This window comes from Cyprinus carpio, chromosome B3 (genome assembly GCF_018340385.1).
Source record: "Cyprinus carpio isolate SPL01 chromosome B3, ASM1834038v1, whole genome shotgun sequence".
Lineage (NCBI taxonomy): Eukaryota > Metazoa > Chordata > Actinopteri > Cypriniformes > Cyprinidae > Cyprinus > Cyprinus carpio.
The window spans coordinates 28,760,204-28,786,372 of NC_056599.1; the positions used below are offsets into that span (position 1 = coordinate 28,760,204).

The following is a 26,169-nucleotide window of genomic DNA, read 5'->3' on the forward strand; positions in this document are numbered from 1 at the left end:
GACCCATGCGGTGATAAATAAAACAATAGACAGATGGACAATGTATAGTGTCTTGCAGATCAGCAGTGGTTGTTTGGATTAAAGAGAAAAATGAATGGCTATGGGTGATTTGTCTGAAGTGCTGTTAGAGCACTGAGAGAATGAATACCATCCATTAGAAGCTTGCCGGACAGTTATTGAGTAGGCAGACAGCTTACAGGAAGGGAACCTTTTCAGCCTGTGGTTTTGGCATGAATGCTCCTGAACCACCTTCTTCCAGATGGTAGAGATGAGAACATGGCACGGATGAGGCTGCGCAGCTAAACAAACGGAGACTCTGCACTGCATCGTGGAAGATCTCCGATTTATTGTTTTCTTACGGTTTCAAGTGGGCCTTGGCACAATCTGCATCGAAGACTGTGGAATGTCGCCGATTAATTGTTTTCTCAAGGTTTAAAGTGGGCCTAGGTTCCATGAAGAACCTTCAACATCCACAGAACCTTTCCAGAGCACAAAAGCTTCCTTTATGGTGGAAAAAAGTTCTTTAGATTCTTCAAAGGCTCTTCCAAGAAGCTGTTCACTGAAGCTTTTTAAAGAACCAAAATGGTTTCTTCTATAGGATCACTGCAAAAAAAACCCTTTAAAACTTTTATTATTTTGGAGGAGCTTCTAATACGTTTTTTCAAATTTACTATCGAACAACATATTAGAAAAAGAGAGTCGATGGATGCTTTGGAATTTGAGTTGTAAATCCCCGAAAAATACAAAGGATACCAGAAAATGGAAAAGGCAGAAGAAACAGGCGCTCGGTGGGGGGGGACTCCACTTCATGAAAGGGTGTGTGAGCTTAGTCATGTGGTGGTATGTGGTTTTTTTGGATTGAACCCTGATTCTAAGCTACCAAAGCTAAACGTTTATTATTATGACAGATGTATTTTTGTTTCTTCCTTCCCCTATTTGGAGGAGGGTAATGAGTAAGAGATATTAGAGAGAGAAGAGAGAGAGAGAGGGAGAGAGAGAGAGAGAGAGAGAGGAGTTAGGGGCAGGAAGGTAACAAGGCAATAGCCTGGAGAGACAGGGAGGAAAAAAAAGAAGAGAAGGAGTGAGGGAGCAAAAGGAAGCAGTGCAGAGAGAAGGCAGGGTTTATGTATAGATGATCCTTTTATTCTGTAAATACAGAGACTGACAAACACACAGGAAATTCCGGACGGTTTTTGTTTCTCGGCTCCCGTTACTGAGCCCTTAACCTAGCCAGAGCTGTGACCTGAGATCCAACTCCAACTGAGACTGAAACAGATATAATATAAGAGTCTGCTCCCAGTTTTTTTACTGTAACTGGCGTGTTGAAAAAAACAAAATTGAAAAAAAAAGGATTATCAATTAAAAAAAAATTAAAAAAGCAAGAGCTAGTGCTGCAGAAAAAGCTAAAGATGCAATAATCCATGATATTACAACAACAAATAATAAACTCCAAATATAAAAACAATTACTTAATCAATTTTTTTTATTTTAATGTGTCAATGGGCCAAAAAGCCCTTATATTAAATATATAATTAAAGCATTTGAATGATCAGTAGAAAAGTGCTAAATAATTGTAATTTTATGTAATTTCTAATGTTACCAAAATGTGCCATGCCGATTAAAATATAAAAAACAGCAAAATTTATAGAAAAAAAAAAAAGAAAAAAAAAAAGATAAATGACAGACTGGTGTAACCAGATTCTAAATTGAGCATTACATTTTAAATATTAGGCCTTATACAAGAACATTTTTATGATGAAAATCGCCTATCATCATTTTTTAGTCATTTAAATTATTTAATTGAAAAGATTTTAATACAAAATTTAAAATCCGCTTCAAGTGGATTGCGTTGTTGTGATTAAACTAAACGCTCAAAGTCCATCCTGCTGTGACACTGGCAGCTACAGCATTTTGCATCAGGTCTTTGGTGACGTGTGTTTAGCTTGTTCAACAACACTGTTCTGTTCTTCTTAACTTTTTTTTCTTTTAATCAGAGAGTCTTGACAAGTCCCCTGCAAACAGAGTTGACATATGCAAAAAAACCTATCGCGGTCCTCTGCTGACGCTGAAGTTTACGGTAAAAGGCAGACTAAGAAACTAATACTAGAGAACCGACCGAGTGAAACCTCTGCGATGTAGACATGCCACAGCCAGTCGCTGCTTGGTTGACGGCTACGTTATTTGCTCGGGAACCGGATATATTTAAGGCACAGTCTATGCTTACAGGGGCTAGAGGGGGAACTCTAAGCACGTTAGAAGACACACGGTTAAGCAGAGCAGTGACGAAACCTAGAAATCAGGCTATTCTGTCTTGTACATAACAAGCATAACGCGACTGTAATCCACCCAACGCGACTGGCCCTTTACTTAACGCAAAACATGTCTTCCGAATATGTCTCTGCTTCCACCATCTAGATGTGCATAACACTAAAAGAGCTCTGTGCATGGAGGATCAGGCTCGTGTTGATGATGTCTGCGTCTGTGCACTAGTTTCCATGATAAGCGAATTCTTGGTTCGCCCTAAGCGTGAATGCCGGACTGTAAGGTCGCGTCAATCATCGTACGCTTCAGACATTTACCGATTACTATTACACCTAGTTCACAAAGCGTCACTCTCCCTTTTAGTAAGCCATGCAAGTCCTCTCCCTATCTTATCTGATCTGCCAGTCGCTTATACAGTATGATGCCAACATTTCCTTAGACGCGTGTCGAACTCTAAATCCGCACTATCATTTGTTGGACTGTACTTAGTAGCTTGACGGTCAGTGAAGGAAGACAACCTGAAGCAGGCATTTGTACGATCGAAGTAGACAACTTTGTTAGTAAAATGATCTCCAAGATAACTAGAAACCATGTCAGGTTGCGTAGTTGTCTTCTTTCTTTTCACTATAGCTTTTTAACATGAAAGGAAGGCACGATGACAAAGACGTAGCAATAGGATGGAAAATTTTCATTCTAGATAGTCTTTTGGCTTTGGTTCAGTGCAATGTTGTGGTTTAAAAAACCAAAACCATATTTCTATTTGCCCTTTTTCTTCTCTTTTAATAGTTGTGCTACAGTCTAAAAAAAAAACCGATGGCGAATAATGTAATACATTAAGCCATGTCGTGGATAACGAACACAAGCTTCCAGGCATTAAAAAACTCTCAATGTTTATAATAATGATCTATCAAGTAAACCATGCAGCATGAACACCCCCTACTGCCCTCGAAAAACTATTACAACCGACGACCAACTATAAGCCGAGACAACCACCAATTGGCGTAAAGACTCATACTAGCCTGCATAGAAAGGATCTATCAACATAAGGTATGATTTCTTCATATCAGTGAACCGATTTAAATGATCCGAGTCACTGGAGCGAATCAACAGCCCCATCTACCAGCGCTCAAAAGCGCTCCGCAAACAACCCCCTCCCCGCCGGTCTCCATAGTCTTCCTTCCTTCTCACATCTGGTTCCACTCAGAGTTTGTGCACTTTCGGTGGCATTCCTTCAGTGACTCTCCTCCATCAGGGTCGCAGCCGGAGCCAACCTAACACGAAGCTGGCACCCACTCAAATAAAACCAAGATGCCTCACATTATTAGTATTACTTTTAAATCACATAACACGTCTATAATCCGCTGACAACAAAGCAGTCAGAAAAGGCATACGCGAAAAAAAAACTAGAAAAAGTGACAATGAAGCGTAAGTGTGCCTCCTTCTACCCGAGTGCACGGTGCTCCGCTCCAGGCTTAATAGCAGAAATAAATATAAAGTGCATCTGCAAACATTTATCCACGCGCGACTTGCTTTCCACAAACAGCCCGCATCCCGGTGCCCGCCACCGTGCAGATGCATGCCCGCGGAAAGGTGAAACGGAGGATGAAAAGGATTATATCTCATTCATTCTTATCACCTCAGAAAGAGAAGCAGGAACGGTGAAAGAACAGACGGGTCTGGCTTTGAGAGTGTCAGTGTCGCGCTGTGATGCGTGGACTGTGATGAGGCTCAGGAGTGAATAGAGAGAGGCAGACCGCTCACTTTCTAAACTGCACACGTCCCAGAGAAAGTGAAGCAGAAGAAGGCGAGAGAAAGAAGTTTGAATGACACTACCCGACACCCGGGAGAAGTGTCCAGCGCTGAGAATTTACCCAGAAGTTCGCAACTCTTTGCTCTGAGGGAAGAGAAGCAACGGGGCAATTGGCATTGTTCATTGTTTATGGTAGCCACGATATTTCAGCACTAGTAAAAACGCTATACCTGGGGAAAGAAAAAGCAGCGTAGTCTCCCTCTGACAAAACTCAATATTCTCTAAATATTCTCTCTACCCTGCTTGTGTTTCTGAAGTTGGCGCATGAAGCTAGACTAATAACACATAAAATGTTTTTAAAAAGGAGTCACCAATAGTTTTCATACACAATCAAAAACAATGCATATAAACATAATGCCACAACTTCCAACCTTCAAACAAATAACCTACATCGTGTAGGAGGGCCTGAAACCCAAATGGTGGAACAATTGCTATGGATCGACGTGGTAACCTCAAGGGAGGGGGGGTCAAACTAAATATTTAAGTTAATTAAGAGGTTTTGTCCCTCCAATTTTTATATTTTGTCCCCAAAAATTAAAAGTATTATTATTATTAAAATTATGAATGGTTTTTTTAATTAATACAAAATAAATTTGATTTAATTATTGGTACATATTTTATGTGTTTTATTAATTAAAAATTGGGTCAAAATATATATATAATATATATATATAATAAATTATATAAGTATATATATATATAATATTATTAGTGATTATATTAAGTGAATACACAGGTTGGTCCATATATATGTGGAACACAGTGGTCGTTTTCCAAAACATTTTTGTAAACATGTTCATTGCTGGTGAATGATCTTCTCAACCCCCTCCAGAATAATGAACCTTTCCCGACAACAGTTAAAGAGACGGCAGAAAAACCCATTATCTTGCTTCTAGAGACCACTTAACTCTATAAAACAAACCTGCATCCTAACCTGAAAAAAAAACAAACAAAATCACCGTCCGATGGTTTCAACTCTTCCTTGATTCCCTCCCCTGGTTGTATCTTGTACCAAACTGTTTGTGTAACAAGCACTTGTATGTCTCGTATTTATTATTGCGAGTCGTCGTTAAGGATGAACTATCCCTTTTTTTCCGCGCTACCCTCGTTTTGTAAGTCACTTTGGGCAAAACCATCAACTGCAAATAAAATGTAATTGACTTCGTCTCAAATAAAGATAAAACAATTGTTCTACTACTGCTTTCCCAATACTAGACTAATTGAATTTTAATTCTTAAAAAAAAAAAATTAAAAGAAATTCCTAGATTTGCTCCTCGATCCTATAAAATATGGATTAATAATAGTGTATTAAATGTGACCACGTCATTCAGTCATTTATATTGTCTTTGCAACCAAGTTCGCACAGTACCCCGCCTTATCAATAAGTCTACTTATATTTAAGTATTAATATTTACACTTAAGGTAGTAATATGTGCAACATGATGCCCCAGTGACAGCTTTACTTAGAAACAATTGTTGGACAAACTTGTGAGACAGCCCAGATATGACAGGAGAATACTAGTTCGCTGTGGATGTTTTTAACACTCCCTTGCACTGCTGGGCAAATCCAGGACAGGTTCTGTAAAGTACCACGCATGAGATCACCAGTCAGAGTAAATAAGTGGGTGGAGTGGTTGGGTTGGAGTTAGTTTGTAAAGCAATCATCCACAGGTTCTAGCTGCTACATGTTTCCACCAAAAACAATCTCCAAATGGTGAGTCACTGACTGGAAGTCTGCTTAAGATGTAAATAAGATTTTTTTTTTTGTAACACAGCTGTGTTAAAATTAAATAAAAACAGAATAAAGTAATAATTACATATACCGTATAATGCATATCATTAGGGTCTTCACAGATTGTGGGTGACTGACCAGTGTCTATTCAAATAATCAGGTTTAAAATACCAATTATAATCCCTGTAACTGATTTTTGACCACTTGTCAAGTCAAGCAACTGTTGAACTTATTTTTTAAACGGTCCAAAACGCATTTGGCTCTGCTTCCCTGACTGAATAGTGTGGTTAAATCCAGCATCCATCAAATATCTATTTCTGATTGAATAGAAAACTGCCAGGGTTTCAAAATCCATTCCAAAGCCTGCATACTAACAAATCCACTTTCTCGCGTGAAATCCTCAGACAGTAAGTCCCAATGCCTTGCCTTCCAGCATTCTCCAGCAGCTTTCCACATTGAATTTGGCTTCACTTGCAGTCATTCTGCCACAAAGGTCATGCAGTGGGCTGGCTACTTTGCATCATGATACGACTAATAAATGCTACCAAATCCAGAAAACTTTGCTGGGGAGCTGGAAGGAAAACACAGACACAGATACCCTGAGGTGATGCAACCTGGTTAAGTCTTGTATACAGGAACATCCTGCCTACTGAACGAATGTGTGACAAATAACAGAAACACTGCTCTACCCACATTTGAGAGCATTTTTAAAACAGCAAGTGATTTATCAATAATATCAATATTACTAAGTAATCAATATTACTTATTTTGATAAAATAATCATTCTAACTCAAAAACGAAAATTACCAATGCCAAACGACCTCCTATTAAGTGTAATGAAAACATCTGATACAGTGCAATGCTATATCAGTATAGCTTCTCTTACATAATAAAGATTTAGAATTTTAAAAATTGTCAATTATTGTCACACACACATTTATATTTATATAAATACTATATAAATATAATAGTTCTATTTAGCTCACATATTTTAATAAGGACTTATCAATATTTTATTTAATACCCTAGCACTTCAGCTTACTTTATATTCAACATTTCTAAATGTTAGGCTTCTCAGCTGTATTTTATTTTACAGTATTATTTATGACTAGTATTTATTAATGTTAATTTGAACTAGCTTTCATTTCATTTTCATTTTAAGGTTTTATCCATTTTATTAGTTTTTAGTAAATATTTCAATTTCATTTTTATAACCAGTAAAAATGGCCAATCCTTTTTAGACAGTATCTGTAAACATCAAGCTACATATATATGACAAATAAAGCAGACAACACAATGTATTAATAACCAATAGTATTTAATGAATCGCCTGCTCCTGCCCTGTACCCCCTGAACTAGCTCCTCGCCCCTCGAGAGGAAAGTTCTTCCCCACAAACAGTAAAAACAAAATCAGGCGATCAAATGTGATCACCAGACCCAAACATATATGACTGTGTGTACTTTGAACGCAGATGTCCGCAGTGTGTTTCTAAGTGTGAGGCAATGGGACTTTTCACTCAATCAACGGTAAAAATAAAAATCTAACTCATCTCATATTCTTGGGTCCAAAGACACGGCGAGAAACAAAGAACATACTTGGGGGACGGTGGGGGATCAGTTAGTGTCTACTATATAAATATAATAGTTCTATTTAGCCTTGTTATATTTTAATAAGGATTCTATTTAATAATATTTTATTTAATAATTCTAGCACTTCAGCTTACTTATATTCAACATTTCTAAATGTTAGGTTTCTCAGCTGTATTTTATTTTACAGTATTATTTATAGACTAGTATTTATTAATGTTAATTTGAACTAGCTTTCATTTTTATATTTTCATTTTAAGGTTTTATTTATTGTCCACACACTGACATTTATAGTTATATACATAACTATCTAAATATAATAGTTCTATTTGAAGCCTTTTTTTTATAATTTGAATAAGGATTGTCTGTTTAATAATATTTTATTAATCAATTCCTACACTTCAGCTTACTTAGATTCAAACATTTCCTAAATGTTGGTTTTCTCAGCTGTATTTTATTTTACAGTATTATTTATAGACTAGTATTATTAATGTTAATTTGAAACTAGCTTTCATTTTTATATTTTTCCATTGTTAAGTTTCTCCAGTTTGTTAATTTTAGGTTGTTAGGTACATATTTCACTTATTTTTTATAATCCAGTAAAATGGCCAATTCAACCTTTTTAGAGACAGTACTCGTAAACATCAAGCCAGATTATATATGAACAAATAAAGCAGGGACAACACAATGTATTAATAACCAATTTAGTATTTAATGAATCGCTCTTCAAGTTCTGTTCTGTACCCTGAACCCTGACAGCTCCGTCCCCTCTGAAGAGTTCTTTCCTTCCCTCACAAACAGGTGGAAAACAGGATCAGGCGATCAGTCGTATCACCAGACCCTAAACATATATGACTGTGTGTAATTTGAACGCATTTGTGTCCGTGTGTGTTTCTATGTGAGGCACAAGACTTTTAAATTAATCAAACGAAAAAAAATCTAACTTCATCTCATTTTTCAACGTTATATCTCTGTCCAAAGACACGATGAGAAACAAGAAACATAACTTGGGTAACGGGTGGGGGGGGGAATCAGTTAGTGTCGCTAAAATCTAAAAGAACATATGCTTCCTAAAAAATGCATTTTCCTAACAGCATAAAGCAAAAAGAAACAAAAACAGAAGAAAAAAAAAACAAATAAAAACACTTGTCCAAACAGCACCACCTACTGGTAGAGCTCAGCTTTGGTCATAGGAATGGGGGTGAAAGTAACAGGACATATAGACACACATCTGAGCTAGACATGTCCCATTACATCTCTCACACAGTACAAACATCTGATTCCCAGCCATAGAAGACCAGCTAACCTAGAGGTCCTGATGCTGATTTTGCACTCAGCAATTATTATGTGATCTGACCAGCAGTTCAAAAAGGCGTTTAAACCTAGGGTTCACTATTGTTGAAAGAACCCACTGACCAGTATTGCTTCCAAAAGTCATAGATCTGTTCCTCAGGCAAAACGATAGGACAGAGAGAGCAGATGGTCGGGACTGGCTTTGTGTCAGCAGGGAGGTCTCCAAAACTTTAGGAATATGTCACTTGAATGCACAATTAGTAGGAGTGGGCTAGGTCCTCAACGGTGTTTGACATAAGAAAAATCAAGCTGACCTATCGTTATAAAGTGTTGTTATTATCTGTGTGTGTTTGTTGTGTGGATTTGTAGTTTTCTCACGCAATACCAGGTATACGCCTTCAGCTGTCTGAGCCAGTTTCGGTCCTTCTCACAGGTATTTCGCACCCTCTCAGTTCTGGCTCGCTCGTGGGGCGCTTTTTTTTAGATCTTTTTCCATCCAAAAAATACAATAAAACGAAACAATCAAGCCGCCAGATGCCTTAGAGAGGAAGGTTCTAGGGGATGCGTTTTGCCCTCCATCCCTTTCTTACCCTTTGGTTCTGCTCCCTTTTGCTCGGGCAAGTAAGGGGGGAGATTCCCTTCCAGTGCACTGCAGAGAGTTCGGGGCAAAATGCGATGCCTCACAGTTGCACCCGCCTGCTTATGTCAAAACATAGCGAGGATGAGCTGGCTCCTTTCAATTGAGGCCGTCTGCTGTTGGAGGAGCTGGAGGTGGAGCACAGCCTACTGTGCTTTGGAGTTAACCAGGTCTTTTTTTTTTGACTCTGCGTATGTGCGGTAGGGAGGTAGGTATCACTGGCCGCTGATTTACATCGATGCGATCCTCCTTACGGTACAACACCAAACATCTGCGAACTGAGGCCGGAAGTGGAGCAAGAAACCGCAGTAGAAAGCGATCAGTTTATGTTTCCCAGTAGAAAAGCATCAAGTAGCCATGTGTTGGAAGTCGTTTTTGTTTTTTGTCTTCATTCTAAAAATCATTCTACCTCTTCACTAGTGTTCTCTTCTCATATCTATTGAATTAAAAAAGGCAGACAATAACATTATTGTTTCCATGAGCACAATATTAGCCAATCTGACTCACTAAGCGAGTAGTCCATTTTATGACTATTCTTCCCTAGCAACGACAAAACCACATTAATGACAGAATCCCACAACCTTCCCCTGTGCCTCTTGAAGTGAGCACAGCATTTAGTAAAGGTATTACATGGGACAACACAGAGCAACAGAAGCCCCACGGAGAATCATGCAGTAAACACCTATGCTCTTTGTTTTTTAAATTTACATTTTTCGTTCAATTATCGAAAGGCAAATTACGTTTGATACATAATTGGAAACAACTGACAGATTATTTAATCAGCTATGTCCTAGTTATTACTGTGACTTTTGCTAGGTCTCTGATTTTGTTTTAAAGTTCTGTTTTTTCTTTTCATGGTTATTCCTATTTTAATAATAAAGAATAAATTGAATGATTTATGAGTTTTTCCCTTTGAGGTTTTGTTCAACTTATCCATGCATCCATTTTTTTTAAATTCTTCTTATGCACGTTCCAATGCTACATTAATCACTTCAATTTTCAATTTTATAAAAATATAATTTATTGTCTGTTTTATTGGAAGAAGCCTTTTTATTTTTGCATTCATCTCTCAATCTTCCTGGTCACATGATCTATCTTCGAACACCTTTTCCAATATGCTGATTTGCACTCGATGAAACTGTTATTCCATACAAATTAAATGTCATGATATAACGCTGTGCGTTGTAAAAGATTTTATGAAATCATTTTTGGAATTAATTATTAATTGTTTTGGCTGAATTCTTTGCTGAAAACAAGAGCATTTATTGTTCTTGTATCTTTTTTAACAAATTTTCTTTTTTGATCCATTCTTTTTTTCTCTTTTAATTCCTTTCTTTTTTTTTTTTTAAAAATACCTTTTTTTGTATATTTTTTTTGTATTTTTTTTTTTTTTCTGTGTTTTTGTCTCTTTTTTTTTTTCCTTTTTACAATTACTTTTTGAATAAATTGCTTTTTTTTTATTGTTTTTTTTTTTTGTTTTTTTTTTTGTTTTTTTTTTTTTTTTTTAAAAATCCGGGTGGCTTGGGTGTAAAAGACTGTAGAATTGCTACTGTTAAACTTGTTAACATTAGGTTCCATCTTTATTTTGGTTTTTTATACTTTTTTGTCACTTTAACTTATTTTGTGTATATATTTTTAATCCTATCTTCTCGCATAATGCTTGATCAGTTGTGTACTGTACATTACCGGGGTTAGTCTTACAGCTAATGGGTACCTGAATGTTTTATTGCGTTATATTAAGTGCCTTGCATGTTTACCATGATGGGGGTTAGTGTTTGTGTGAATGACACTGTCGCACCTTCTATCTATAAAGTACTTCCCTCCTCAGCTTGTGGAAAAGCTGCTTGTATGAGGCTTTGGTTCATCATTGGCACTTTCTCATAATCACCTGTTTTGGTGGTTGTCAGTGTATCACAATGGTAAACAAAATAGATATTAGTACTTCAATAGGTTCTTATATTAAAATCAGTTTCACGCAAACTAACTTTTTTATTGTTGATTTTAAGTCAGTAAAACCTAAATTGTTGCTACCATATTTTTACAGTGAAGTTCTGGCAACCAGAAAAAACAGATGCCATATTTCACCATCAGTGTCACAGATTTTTTTTTTAATAGCGTATAGTCAATGCGGAAGAGAGATAAAAAAAAATTAACCCAAATGGTTATCTAGAGCGTTTACACATGGGGCATAGGTAAAAAGAGTGATGGAGCCCCTCATAGCCCCTGTTTGTGCTCATGGGATCTCATCATGAAAAGAAAAACTGTCCTGAACTGTCTGAAGAAGGTACCGTTAGCCTCAGGTGATGACCTCTGGTTTGGGAGGAAACTGCAACCTCTGTGGCTTTGAGAATAGTGTTTCTCCTGGGAGGATGCCTGCTGGGATTGATTATGACCGAACGGCTGTGTGGGTGAAGAAAAGGATAAAAGATGAGATCTCAGTGGACAGTGACAACACAGCCATGTTAGAAAATGTCTTTTAACCTTCTTCCCACTAGAGGCACTGGTCAAAGATGACCCCAACGGACCAAAACATCCCCTTTATTGGAGATCTTAGCGTGGCTCTTTACCAACCACAAAGCATTCCTGGGGGAAAGATACCTGAGCATAACCAGGCAGACTTTCAGACCATATAACTACATAACACTTCCGTAAAAATAAGAAGTCAAGTTTTGGTGTTGAGGGAGATTTACAGTTTCATTTGATCAAATTCAACAAATGCACAAATCCTGTAACAGTAACAGACCCCTCACCAGTATGTCCCCGCCCCCTGTGATGTCAGTTCCATGCCGTCCACCCCGTATTTTGTCGTCGTCCATTATCTTGGACAGCCCAAAGTCTGTGATTTTTTATTTCTCCACATGCTGTGCCATTCAACCAGCAGATGTTGCCTAGACAAACACAAGAATCAGTGTTCAAGGGTCTCGTCTAGCACCCAATTCTCATGCTTGGCCCGGTACAGAAGAGTTTGAGAGCTCTGTGCATGACATACCTGGTTTGGATGGGTCGTTAATGGAGGATTGGGGGCGGGCGGATCTCATTAAGTACTTGAAGGCATTGACGACCTGCATTATGATGGAATCGAGCCTCTTTCTCAGACATTAACTTGTGCTGCTTCATTCGATAGAAATCCAGATCGTTCCCCTCACAGTACTCCAGAAAACAGTGCAGAATCTAGAAACAATCCCACATAAAAACATGCCTCTTTTCGTAATGGGAAACAAAACTGCATAAAACAAATATGTTGATTGCAAAACTTTCCAATTAAAAAGACTAAAGGTTTGAAATAGGCTTTCAATCATTTGTAAATTGTTCACTTATTTCAATAAAGAGCAAGTTAGTTTACTCACGATACGGTATCCAGGGAGGAAGTAGTCGTACAGTTTGGGGACTATTTTGTCTAGGGATGATCCAGCTCTTTATGGATCCTAATATTCTCGACAGGCATGCCTGTAAAACATTTCATGACCAAAATCTTCTTCAACAAACAGTCCAATAAATTGCACAGAATAAACTTTGTCATTGACACAGCATGTAACTTCCCCTAGCGTTCCTTTCAAATCTATAGTCAAACCCAAAAAATCAGAGCCCTCCTGATAAAAAGTGTGGAACAAATCTTTGGTGTTATAAATCAAAGATTTATAACAGCAAAAACTGAAGCCATACACCAACTGAAAAGCATGCCTACAAACCTTTTGCATGCATATATACCAGAAATGAATCCAACATTGTTTATTGAAATTTAAAGGTAAATTAAATGTGCAAATAAGTGCTCCGTCACAATCAATCATTTAGACGTTTTATAAACTTGTCATAGGATAGTTTTGAAACTAATGTACGTTACAATATAGGATGATTCTAAGCTCATCTTTATGAATGAGGCCCTTATTTCCACAGGCTGGTTCAGGAGGAATAATGCATTGGGGGAAGGGTTTAAGAACACACTTGGCGCCTAATGTTGAATTGAAATATGCACAAGCCTTTAAGAAACGAGTCTGGAAAAGGTGTTTGTGCTCACTTGTGATAGTTCTCTTTCTTCTCATCTCTCCAGCTCTTATTAAGCTGGTGAATCTTCACAGCCACGTACCTCTGCTCCGTCAATCAAAGGCCTGGAGAAAACAGAAGAGATCAGAATTAAACTCACCATATGCTAGAATGGTTGACTAGTGTCCCATGATTTCACAGGTCTTACAGATGTGTTTACCTTATAGACCTCACTGAAGCCTCCTCTGCCCCAGCAGATGCAAGAGCAGTAACGGTCATTTAGCGGGGATGATCTTTAAACCCTGACAATCGGAGAGACAATCGCCACAATAATTTAAATCCACCACAGATATTTTAAACTCTGACAAACTCTCAAAAAGCCCTCTAAAAATAAATTCTGTACTGAAACCAAAAGGGCACAAGTGTGGAAATAAACTTTGAAAGTGCATACTGGGAGTTGTCTTCATTGTGGATTCTTTTGAGCTCTCGGATGTGAAGATTACGCACACGCTCCAACCGTTCCAGCTCCACTTGAATCTCTGCTTCCTCCTGCCACACATAACACAAAATATTAAGACCTGTTTCCATGACAACACAAATTTAACCACTCGAATGTGACGATATGAATACCTTCTTCAGGTGTCCGAGTCTCAGTTTGAAGATTTCTTCTTGCTCATGGTATTCTGCTAAAGATAACCTGTGCGGACGTAAACAAATTAGGACAAAATCCAATTAAGTTGAATTCCTAAACTACTCGAAGCCTGACATGACTGAAGAACTTACATCTCGTTCTCGGCGCCGTTGCTCTTGCTCTTGCGTTTGTTGGGTTCTAGGTTGGGAGGAGGAGTCTGACTGGCGTTGGGGGGTTTCTTCTTCATCAGCAGTTTCCTCTGTCTTTCTATGTCCTCTCTCTGCCCATTGACTCGCTCTTGTTGTCTATACAAAGACAAAGTCATTTTTATTTTATAACATGTTTCCTAATTTTCTTTCAGTATTGTTTCAAAGTACTGTCATTCAGAAAGTTCTACACATTCTCTGTGTTTGTTTCTTAAATACTTCAAAATATTTGCATATACCAATAAAGGCCCGTTCCCACATTCACACAAAGTTAAATGGCTGGTAAATGAAACATTTCAATTGGAATGAATGGCTGTTAATGTGTCAGTGCAGACTGACACAAACATTCACATGCCCTGAATGCCACAGATTGTTTTTTTTGTTGTTGTTTTTGAAGAGGTGTTCCAATCTCTTTTCCATCACACTGGCCAACTAATAAGATTCATGCTTTTGTTCATGCCCAGAGCTGCCACTGCTGTTACATAAAACTATGACTTGGTGGTCCTCCTAAACAGAGTATTTTTGCTAAGTGAAAGAAAATAGCAGAGGACGAATCCAGAATAAACTATCTATCTTGTCTTTATACTGCTGTTGTGTTGTTTGATAAACACCACAGAGAATACAAATATCTGAAAGACTGTCTGAAAACATGTTAACGTGTTTGACCGCCTTTCTTCTCTTTGACAAGCAGGTGTCAGAAACAGAACATTGTGCAGTGATGTGTGTATCGGGGGTATTTCTACTTCTCTAAAACTTCACCCACTGTCAGAGAGTGAAACTGCATTTTCATTCAGCCAGTCTGCTGATTTTTTAAAATCACATGTGAAAAATCAGACTGAATTTTTATACCAAAATCAGTGCAAAAAATAAGGGGAATAAAATAAATAAATAACTAAAAATAAATTATTCATATTCTATATCTATATATATATATATATATATATATATATATATATATATATATATATATATATATATATATATATATCTCAATGCTATATACTATAAATAAGTTTTTAAAAAAAAAAAACATTTAAAATAGTTTATCATTTTTACCTAACACTTCTATGACTATTTTTTACTTAAACATTCAAGTATATTGCAATTAATTAATTTTTATTTATATATTTTTTTAATCTGCTCTTTTTTAATTTTGAAAAAAAAACAAGGGGACTCTTTTTTTAGTTGACGGTAACATGTCTACACTGGACGCAAGCGGCACAACAAAATACAAAGAACCTATTATAATCAGTGATGTTGTAGTGTCTACACTGGACATGACAAACCCCAGACAGCAAACTGATGCCTCGATCTATTTATGACATACTGACACAAAGTTCAGATGATTTTTAATGGTCGCCTGGTTGTGACTTTCGCTATTGCAACGTGGCGCGACAAGAAAACTGTCACGTCTGGTGTAGACTGATTTAAAAAAAATAAAAAATAATCACACATTTCTGATACTGAATGCAACTTTCATCTGTCTCCTGGAGGACTTGTCGGTGGACTAGACAGACTTATTCGATAAACAGAGTTAAATCCAGATAGTACTTGAGGTAGCCCTGAGGTAATTTGCTCAATCCAGTCGACTGTTTGCCAGCAGGTAGGTTTAGGTGGTGTATAGTTTGTCTCAAGTGTGCGTATTTTGGTTTAAGTGGAGTGCTTTCATCTTCCTCTGTACGAAAACACCACTTAACCTGGTTTTGAAAGGACAGTGTTTACCAAGTTGTTTGTTAGCGCTTTATCGCCATGTCAGCTTCCACTGCTATTCTCACAGTGAAGATAAAGTTAAAATACAACAAAAAGTTATCCATGTAAGATCAATTTTCCATAAAAACTGTAAAAGTGACAGAAGAAATCTTGTGTCCACACATTATAAGGATCTGAAGGTCTGAGCACATGTGTGCACCCAGCAAGATCCTGAAAGCAGCACATTCATTCATCATCAGACCTGAACACAGTCTTGAATGAGTCTTTTATGGCTAGCCCTCCACAAGCACACGTGTGGAGGTGAAACTGACTTCCATGGCTCTGAAGTTTGAGAGAGTGTGGATGTGCATCTCACGTACTTGACTAGATTCTGAAAGGCATAGCCATCTGTCCACTGCTCTGTAAATGAGGCTCCATGCCGTACGGTGGTGAAATGGCCCAGACGTAGCCGGTCCTGCATGCTCTTTTCTCTGCATGCAATCTTCTCCTGCTTGGACTGAAAATATACCCACAATTCAGCGAACTATAGAAAACGATACAATACACATGCAATACAGTGTTCAAACTAGAAAAAAACTACACATCCATCATCATTATAAAAACATAAAGACATACATCCACACCACCACACATTTACCACTGCATATACACTACTTGAACATACATTTACCTTTTCAATGAGCAGTTTCTTACTCATGGTCACACATTTAATGAGTCGTTCTTTACATCGTTCCAGCATCTTTTGCTGCTCATCGATCTGTCTGCGCAGGTCACAGTTTACCTGCAGCATGCAAAAACACAAACATAAAACATTGTATTCTCAGCAGTAAAACAACAACTTTTGATAAATGAAAAGTCACAAACTCTGGGCATCAAATAATAGGGGTCATTAATTTTTCATATGTTTATGAAAGAAGTCTCTAGTCTTCAGTGTCACATGATCCTTCAGAAATCATTCTAATATGTTGATTTGGTGCTCATGTAACAGGTCTGATTATTATAAATAAATACTGAAAACAGCTGTGCTGCTTAATATTTTTTATGGAAAGAGTGATACATTTTTTCAGGATGCTTTATTAAAAAGAAAGTTCAAAAGAACTGTTTTTACTTGAACTTTTTGATCGAAAGTGCAAATGTCACAGGATCCATTCCTCAAAAAGGGTTTTGCAAAATCTCAAGATTTTAATACTGATGATGTGTGTGAATAAAGGCGTACCCTAAGCAGGTCATCAAACGTCCTTCTTTCTTCTCCAGATCCGAGCTCTTACTGCTCTCCAGCGCTGCTAACTTCTCCATTGTCATCTCAGACTGAGGAGGAGAGCAAATGAAAGTGGATATCAAAGTGAGCATCTGAAAGTGTCTGTAAAGGTGCGAGACTGCGAGTGTGTTTCTTGTAGTCTGTTACCTGTGTGGCTCGGTGCTGAGTGTGTGTAGGAGCTGGCTTGTGGGAACAGGAGGAGTGGGAGTGGTCTGCGTTTACTGAGCTGATGGAGGAGGGGCTTCCTTGCTGCACCTGTCAATCAAAACCAAAAACCCATTTCCATCAACACAAAATGTAACCAAAAATGTCACTGTTAATAAGAGCGTCACTCTGCACTTCTGTCAGTCCTCTGCACTGCTACTCTATAATCATGTTTTATTAGAACAATAATTACTGCTACTGCGACAGTAAATTAACTCTCAAATATAATTATAACTCCTATGACTATATTGCTTGTACTGAACTGCTTATACACAACTACAGCAATCACTTGTCATCAAAGCATCAGCTACAGCAGCATACAATTTGCAATGCGCACTAATGTATCCCTCACCTCTGGTCACCCCTATCATTTCATTTTTATTTTAAATCATCTTTAGTTTTTTATTGCTGTGGAACATCATTCACAGTGCTGTTTTTACTGCCCAAATGCAAGTTGTGTATAGATGATTAACCTAGGTCTGACGAAGTTTGGAACAACATGATGGTGAGTATGTGACAATTCTCAAATTTGGGTGAAACTCCCCTTTTAGAGCCCCTACCGATATGGGTTTTTTGGGGCCGATACCGATATTAGGGAGTAAAAAATGCAGATAACCGATATATTCAGCCGATATTCTTTGTGCATATTAGGCATGGGCCGGTCTGAGATTTTGATGGTATGATAACCTTAAGCAAAAATATCACGGTTTCACGGTATTGTTGTTACAGCTCTGAAATGTGTTATTTTTAAATGACTGGGTATAAAATATATATTTTTTCCCGCTGGACACTGTTTTTTTTTTTTTTTGGAGCAACATACAGAACATTAGAAACAGTAGAATTAGTTTATTTTTGTTATTTTTTTTGTTTCCTAAAAAGACAAAATTAAAGACTGACATGTTTATTTATCCTAAATCTGTAATTACAGTTATTTTATTTTAGTTATATAATTCATATACATATCATTTATATCATTTAATATCATTTATTATATAATAATAATCATAAACATAATTTGATTGAATAATAACCCAATTTGAAGCAAAAAGAGAATGTTCTGACAGGCTTTGTGAAATTATACCACGTAAACTTTTCCAGAAAAGACCGTCAGCTCCCCTCAGAAACACATTCATATAAACCCACCACATCAATATGAGGATTTTCTTCCAGTATTTCATGCATCATAAACAGTGAGTGATCTGCCTGCTACAGTATTTTCTCTGTGCGTCTGTCTCAGTGTCTCTGGCCTGTGTTAACGGGCGTTAACAGACTTCATATTTTTCACCTAAATGACTTTGTGCAAGTCCAGAACAGAGAGTTGCAATAAGGCAAAACAACAGGCGGTTGCCGATCGCGTAAAGGCCAAAGTATTTTTCAGCTGTCTGCGCAGCCCGTCGGCATTACGTTTATTTTCGTCATCAAGAGGGCTCACGGACAGCCGCGCACCCCATGGTACTGCGCATGTGATATAATATCAGCAAAACGATATATCCGTCAAGTTCAGGCTCTATCCCTTTTAATAGTTATATCAACAAGAGGTAGTGAGATGTTTGGCAGTAAGAAAGAGACTCACGGCAGCAGGAGGGTTTGAGAGAGAGTGCTGGGGAGAGGACCGTGCCACTGGAGGAATGCCACGAGCTGGACTGGTACCAGTACCACTACCCCCTGCAAACTACACATAAACAAATGACTTAGAAGTTAAATAAAAAAAATGTGCATGAAAACAAAATTTAACCCAGAATGGGGATCAAATGGATACTTATAAACAGAATGAATTAACTACATGTGCCTACCTCAAAATAATCACTAATTTTATGTCCCTCTCCCCTCCTCCTTTGCCTAGGATAAAAAAGAAAAAAAAAAAAAATATGAACCATAGTCATTATGGGAAACAACACTAAAAGATGTAGCATACACCTGCTGAGAACCAGTGCATTCAGCATTTCATGCACAACCACAGCGTTAACTCAAACTCACCCTGGTTGTCAAAAGGGTCTCCTTTCCTTTTACGTGTTCTCTGGTCATTAGATTTCTTCTCGGGGTCTGAGTAGGAAGAGGAGAGGGAGGGATAGAAAGAGAAACGTGAGAGGAGAGAGAGTTGTAAGCTGCCAGGCAAATGCAAGAGACCATGACATCACCTCATTCCACAACCCCATTCATTCCAGAAGTTTCCATTGAAATGTTAAAAGGCTACGAGCTCATACAACCTGAAAGACTGGACAACAACATCCAAACGACTGCAGAGACACGACAAAACTCTGCATGTCTGCCCGGTTTAACATACACTGCACCTGACTTAGTTTGCAATGTCTGGTAATGCTGTTTTTGAACAACATGGTTTATTGTTCTTCATATTCTTTTTTTATTTAATCAGGTTTGAAAAATAAATAAAAGGAATTTTACACCAAGGACAATATCTATATGTTTTAATAATCTAATTCTATGAGAATGAGGGTGGCCATATGTGCCATTTATACGGGACTCGCCCTGGACAGGATTTTTATATTGCCTAAAACATAGTTTGGCCAATAACATACAGGTATTTGTACATAATCGACCAATCGTGGCGCATGAGAAGGTGAGATACAAAGCGATGCAAATATGCGCACGTGTTTGTTTGTTCGTTCGACTTAAAGCGTCGCTGCACACCAATCATTGTATGACACCAAAGTACTGCGAGAACGATTTGAAAGCATAAGGAGCCGTCTGCTCTGCTCTCTATTGCTCTCGCGGATATCATACAACAATCGACCTGCACAGTGGAAATAGCCAAAACATGGATATTTTAGGCAATATAGAAAGCCTGCCAAGGACGCGTCCAGTAAAATGGCCAGTATGGTCACCCTAATGAGAATAGCAAGTCCACATCACAGCTATTATGATAAAGACAGAGAAACAAGATTGTAAGAATAGTTTGAGGATAAAAAATAATATTGACAGCTAATCAGAATTCATCTAACTTAAGCCGGGCTCACAATGTGTGGTTTTAATAGTCCTTTACGATTGTTGCTTGTCAGTCTGTACGAACATGATGATCATGTCACACTGTGGGGATTTCAGTTTTTCATTAATGTCAGAATGTACCACAGTCAAGACGTGTTAAAAATGGGTGTGTGCTAGAAAAATTGTCCGGAGTTTTACATTATCAACCCATACACGTTCAGTGAATGTGAGCTGCATTACACGTGGGGCTGAAATGTTGGCTCATGAAAAGTATATGAATGGCAGCAAGAGTGGGGTATTAAAAAATAATAGTGTAAGCAGCACTACACATCCACATGAAAACAGCAGCGCGCAATCGGTGGCTTATCATAAGAAAGGCAACATATCACATGAATTCCGTGAGCACCGGATTTTATAGAAGTTAGAAGAAATCTCTACCATTAATTCTGATCATGCCTTGTCTTGAAAAATGAAGACAGTTTGACATATCGTCGTAGGAGAAGTTCCACTGCAAGACTGCACCAAATCTTCTGACACTTCCAGAAATTTGTCGGAGGTAAAATTTTATCTCAACAGCCATTAATCGGCTGTCGGTGAACATGTCAAAACCAGCGATCAAAGACTAAAGATTTCAGGCCTAGGATTTTCAAAAATTTGTCTCAGGGTGACCAAATCGTGGCCAAAATTGCACAGTGTGAGCTGGGTTTTAAAGAGCTGGAACAGACATCATAACTGCAGCATGCGGTTAGTATGAACAGAATGTTATCATCTGCTGATGTGGACATTATTAAAGTTATTATTTTATAGATTGGGCCTATATTGTTCTTGGAGTAAAGAAGCCTTTAGTCTTGCTTTCTGACATTTCTGACATGCTACCACTCTAAAGTGGACAACAATCAATGTATCACTATATGTTCAAAATACAGTCATCCATACATAGGAAAAATGTAAATGCTGTGGTTCTTTCTGTTTGACCATCATGTCGTTCTGTCTGTTTGTCTGACCAATAGCAGACAGGGTCATACTTTCTGAAATTTCATTTGTTGACATTATTGGGCCAGAAATTACAAACGTAACCTTTGTCTAACTGCAACACAAGTAAACAATTACAGATGTGCATTTCACTGATTAACAACATCCAGATGCCAAATAATAAAGAAAGGAGCAACTAAATCCACAAATGAAAAAAAAAAAACAAGACTTTCCAACCAGACACCCTGGGTGATATCATTGGGTGAAATAAATAAAACATGGCGCCAACTACAACATTAGAACACTGAGCTGGACCTCCCTGACTGTCAACGTGAAACACATCAGCTGACAATTGCATCACCTACTCTAGACGGAAACAGATACTTTAGTGACTGAACAACTGTTTGAGCTTCAGATGTGTACTAACCTCCAGCTCTTTGTCACTGAGGGAGCCCACGCTACATAAGCTCTGGTTAGACGACTCGTTGTGTCCAGAACCCTGCAGAGAGGAAGACAACAGATAACAGGATTTACATTTCCTGAAGGACAGATCAGTGCTAGAAGTCTTCTTCAGTTCTGTGAAAATAAAACTGAGGTGCATAAAAGCCATTTTGTTGTTATTACAGTTTTGTGTATAAAGCAGTACACATAAATAATATGCAATAAACATGCAATGCATCATGAACTATTCACTTGTGCAAGTCATTCTAAATCATTTCTTTTTAATTTAGCTTTTTTAGTAAGTTTCGATATCCAATTAAATCTGTTAACTTTGGAAATCGCCTTGGAAATAACCCTTTATTGTTTAATTTTAGCCATTGCTTTTAGCTAATGGATTTTCCCCTACAATCAGCATGAAAAAAAGTCAACTTTCCCCAATCAATGTGATGTCTGTCAGTCTCTCTTTCCGATTTCAAACCCTAACTCCTTCCTAATTCTGCCTCTAATTCTCACTCCTCTTTGTATGTTGACCTAGAGGTAAATGATCTAAAACTGAAAAGGGTTTCATGGTTTGGGTGAAGAAATCAACAAAAAACACCAACAAATGTAGCTCTTAGTTCTGTGAGAAAAGGTTGCATATGTGCGCAGAACAGTTTTTTGAATCATTATCTCAGTTTTATTATGCATGCCATTAATGAGCCCTTTGGTAACTCAAATACGCTTGTGTAAAGAAAGCCTTCCTGCTCGGAGCTAAACATGCAATCAGATTCAGAGAGAAAGAGTGACAGATGCTGGTCATTCTGGTCAGGTCAGGCTAAAACCCTCCACAATCCAATAACACAGCGATAAACACCCTCGTGCTGCTCACCTACTGACGGTTCTTTCAATCAATTCAGTGGTTACAATTCAGCAGACCAAACCAAACAGAGGTCAGAGTAGAAGGTGCTTCTAAAAACATCCCATGTTGCCCAGACAGTGGAGTGGACATAGCAGTGACCAATGAACATCATCTAACACTGAAAAACTGATCCAAAACTTTTCCTCAAAGACACATACTGCAAATGCTGATTGATATCTAGGGTCTTTCTGGAGTTTTCCAACACTTAAATAACTTATCCAATAGGAAAACGGACACACGAATGTTCATCACATAGACGTCTATTCGATCTGAACTTTCTCATCTGGACACTGTATTTTTTTTTTTTTTTTTTTGAGCATTATATACAAGCCCCAATTTTTATCAATTCGAATAAATCCATTTCAGATTCGGAAAGTTTTCTGTTTATTAAACCATCAACTCCTGCAATCACAAAATCTCATTTGTTTTACATGTGCATTTCTGTTATGGTAGTATTATATTTTGATCAAATCTTCAGAGTATGCACAGTGCCCCCAGTCACGTCCTTCATAACTAGAGAAAACCACTGCTATAACGTCACCAGAGCTACCCTGAGTAGAATGATAGAATTATCATTTTCAACTTGATTAAATGCCTAAAAGCAAAGCTGACAAATGTCAAGTTTTTTAAGCACTGACATTACATTTGTTTTGGGTTTTACATTAATGCATTTAGCAGACAGCTTTTCATCCAAAGCGACTTACAGTGCATTCAGCCTACATATTATTTTACCAGTATGACCAATTCATAAGACATTAATAAACACAGGCATATTTGTACAGTAAGAAGTAAAAAGTAGTATGTAAACAAAGATTATTTCAGGTCTACACCACCATTTCAACCAAACGAAACTTCATCAATCTCAATCGCACTGATTGAGGTGTTTACGTTAAGGCTTTTCAATCTGACTGAGCCATCAATCCGATTACTAACACATTGTTTGGGTGCATGGAAATGCATCTAATGACATTTATTAGCGTTTCTACAATTGCGTGTGTCTATTTCGTACACACAATGTAGATAAGCTACAACAGGTAAACTTGTTAGCGGTGTGGATGTACTTTACAGTGACCAAAAATGGTGTACTTTTTTGGGATGAAATACCAAGAGGAGGCTTATTGCCAAAGAACCTTTTTGCATTTTTTTGTAGTCATTAATTTATCGGCTGAGAAAAGCACACCCAATTTAATTGCCAACCCAATTATTCAACATAAACATAACTACTGAAACTTTATGGTTTTGTTTTTGGATAAATGATAAATTTGATTCCGTTTGCAACCTTTCTATTAAAAATGTATTTCGTTGCATCATTATATGAAACACTATCTTTTCCTTAACCTTTTTTTTTTTGTCCAAAAAGCTGTCCTCCATGACAGAAACAACAGGTTGATTCAGACAACTGGGCAAAAGCAGGAGGAAAAAATAACTTAACATGTAACTTAATGCATGAAAGCAGACAGGCCCAGGGCCTAGACAAACACACGAATGAGTGAAGACGACATACCAATGGATGAGGTCTAAAGCGAGAATGCATGTGCAGGAATGACTGATTATCATAAACAAATAGAAATGGGGGCAGAAATCTATCAGTTTGAGACCAGACAGACCTTGGCAACTCCGACTCCTGTGAAACGGGCCTCCAGAAGCTCCTGCCTGCGAGGATCCAAGCTGTGCAATTCCTCCATCATGGCTGTGAGAGAGAGCAAAAGTGAGTGAGCATGACATTATGTAGCCATAGTGATGCTGACAGATTGACGGGACAGTAATGTGCGTGACATGTTGAGTCATGTGTCCCCAATACATGTTTTCCAGAGCATTCTGAGATTCATGACTCAGCCTCCCTACCACCACTTATCCATTCACTCAGTCATTAACTCACTCCCACCTGAAGCCAACATCCTATAGATAACCTACGAGAAAAACACCAGGATCATGCCAGATCTTCACAGATCAGTTCATGTCAAACCACATGCAACATGTGATCCGCTGGGCATTTAACAAAGAAATATTGATTTTTTAATCAATCAGCCTCTTTTTTGACCAGAAAGCAACTGCAATATCAGTGCAAAATCATACATTATGGTTAATATGATCTGAGAAAGTGGATGAGGAGAAAGAAAAATATAAAACATACATGCACAATGTTACCTGGACAACTCTATAGACTTCCTAACTAATCAACCAACCCAACTATACAACATTAGAGCCACCACCGATTTATGTGTTAGTTAAATCTCATCCAACATGATTTAAACACCTAATTCAATGGAATCTGTAATCACTTGTTCCAGCATATTGTATATTATTTCAGGATTACGTGATGAATTAGTCTGGTTAATAAGTTATCATTCTTGCTCCATCATTAGATGTAACGTTATACAATTGATTGAAATAACGGATAACTTACAGAGAATCGGCAGAAACAACATTTTAAAGGACGAAAGGTTCACAAGGGATCAAAACAAAAGAAACTGCATCTAAATACCGTCTCGGTATCTCTTTACCCCCGGGTTTTGCTTCTATTGTCTATCGTTTCTACACTGCCCTGCAAATTCTTCTGCTAGCCTCCTTAAACTGCCACATTTGTCTTTGTACCTGTTTTATCGGGGTCTTTTCTCCCTTTTGCCGGTTTATTTGCTATCTTTTCTTCGACCGTTCTCCTCCTCTGGTCTCCCGTCTCGCCCTTCCCGTCTCAGCCCGACATCTCAGCGCTAGGCCTCAGCCGAATCCCCGACGCTCGCCTGCGCTCGGTGCCTGCTGTATCGCTAGGGGACGCCAGCTCCGCGTCCTACCGTAGTCCGAGGACTGCGAGACCTCCGAGGCCTTGATCTCCCGAACCCGCCTTTCTCCGCTGGCCTTTCTGCGATATCTATTTTCTACCAGATCTGAGGCATGCGGTACCTCGCTGCAGATCCGCACCTAACGATTCCCCATCCAAAATGACGCTATTCGCTTCGAAGTTATTTAACTGCTGTCCTGTTTTGAGATATTTTGTTTCTCTTGTTCGTCTTCGCAGCTCTGGGTCAGCACCGAACCGGGATCAAGACGAGTCCTGGAATGATAAATCGGGTCTTTAAATTCCGTTCCACCCCAAAATCTCCTTTTACAAAGACTAGTCGATGTAGACGAAAAAAATCTTTTTTCCAAATCAGATTAGCGAAATCAGAATCGATTCGGTTCGATTCTCATTTTTTTGCAATGTAAACAATAATCGGTAAATCTCATATTTTCTCGTGAGATTGTGCAAGACATTTCTACCTTTCGACCACGCCCATTTCCACTAGCAAACACTTATCAATGAAAGGAAAAGTCAATGAAATTTTTTCCGTGTTTTTATTATAGGGTTTAAAGCAGTGCACATGCAGCTTTACTTAATAAAATATTGCCAACTATACTGTGGATAAGTTTTTTCCCAGCTTTTGCAGTCAAATATTATGAAATAAAGCCTGCGTGTAAAGGAAAAAGTAGACAGTGGACAGTGACGCTCAAATTGTCCTGCATTATTGTGATTGTTTAGATGAAAGGACAGAAATGATTATTACTTCTATTGGTAACACACATCAAAGCATGCACAAAATATGAATAAAGGTACAAGCGAAAATGT

The 26,169-nt window shown here is 38.0% G+C and overlaps 1 pseudogene; it reads right to left on the reverse strand.

Moving 5' to 3' along the window:
- Nucleotides 1-11,617: 11,617 nt before the first annotated feature.
- Nucleotides 11,618-25,810, reverse strand: LOC122134610 (annotated as a pseudogene).
- Nucleotides 25,811-26,169: the final 359 nt, after the last annotated feature.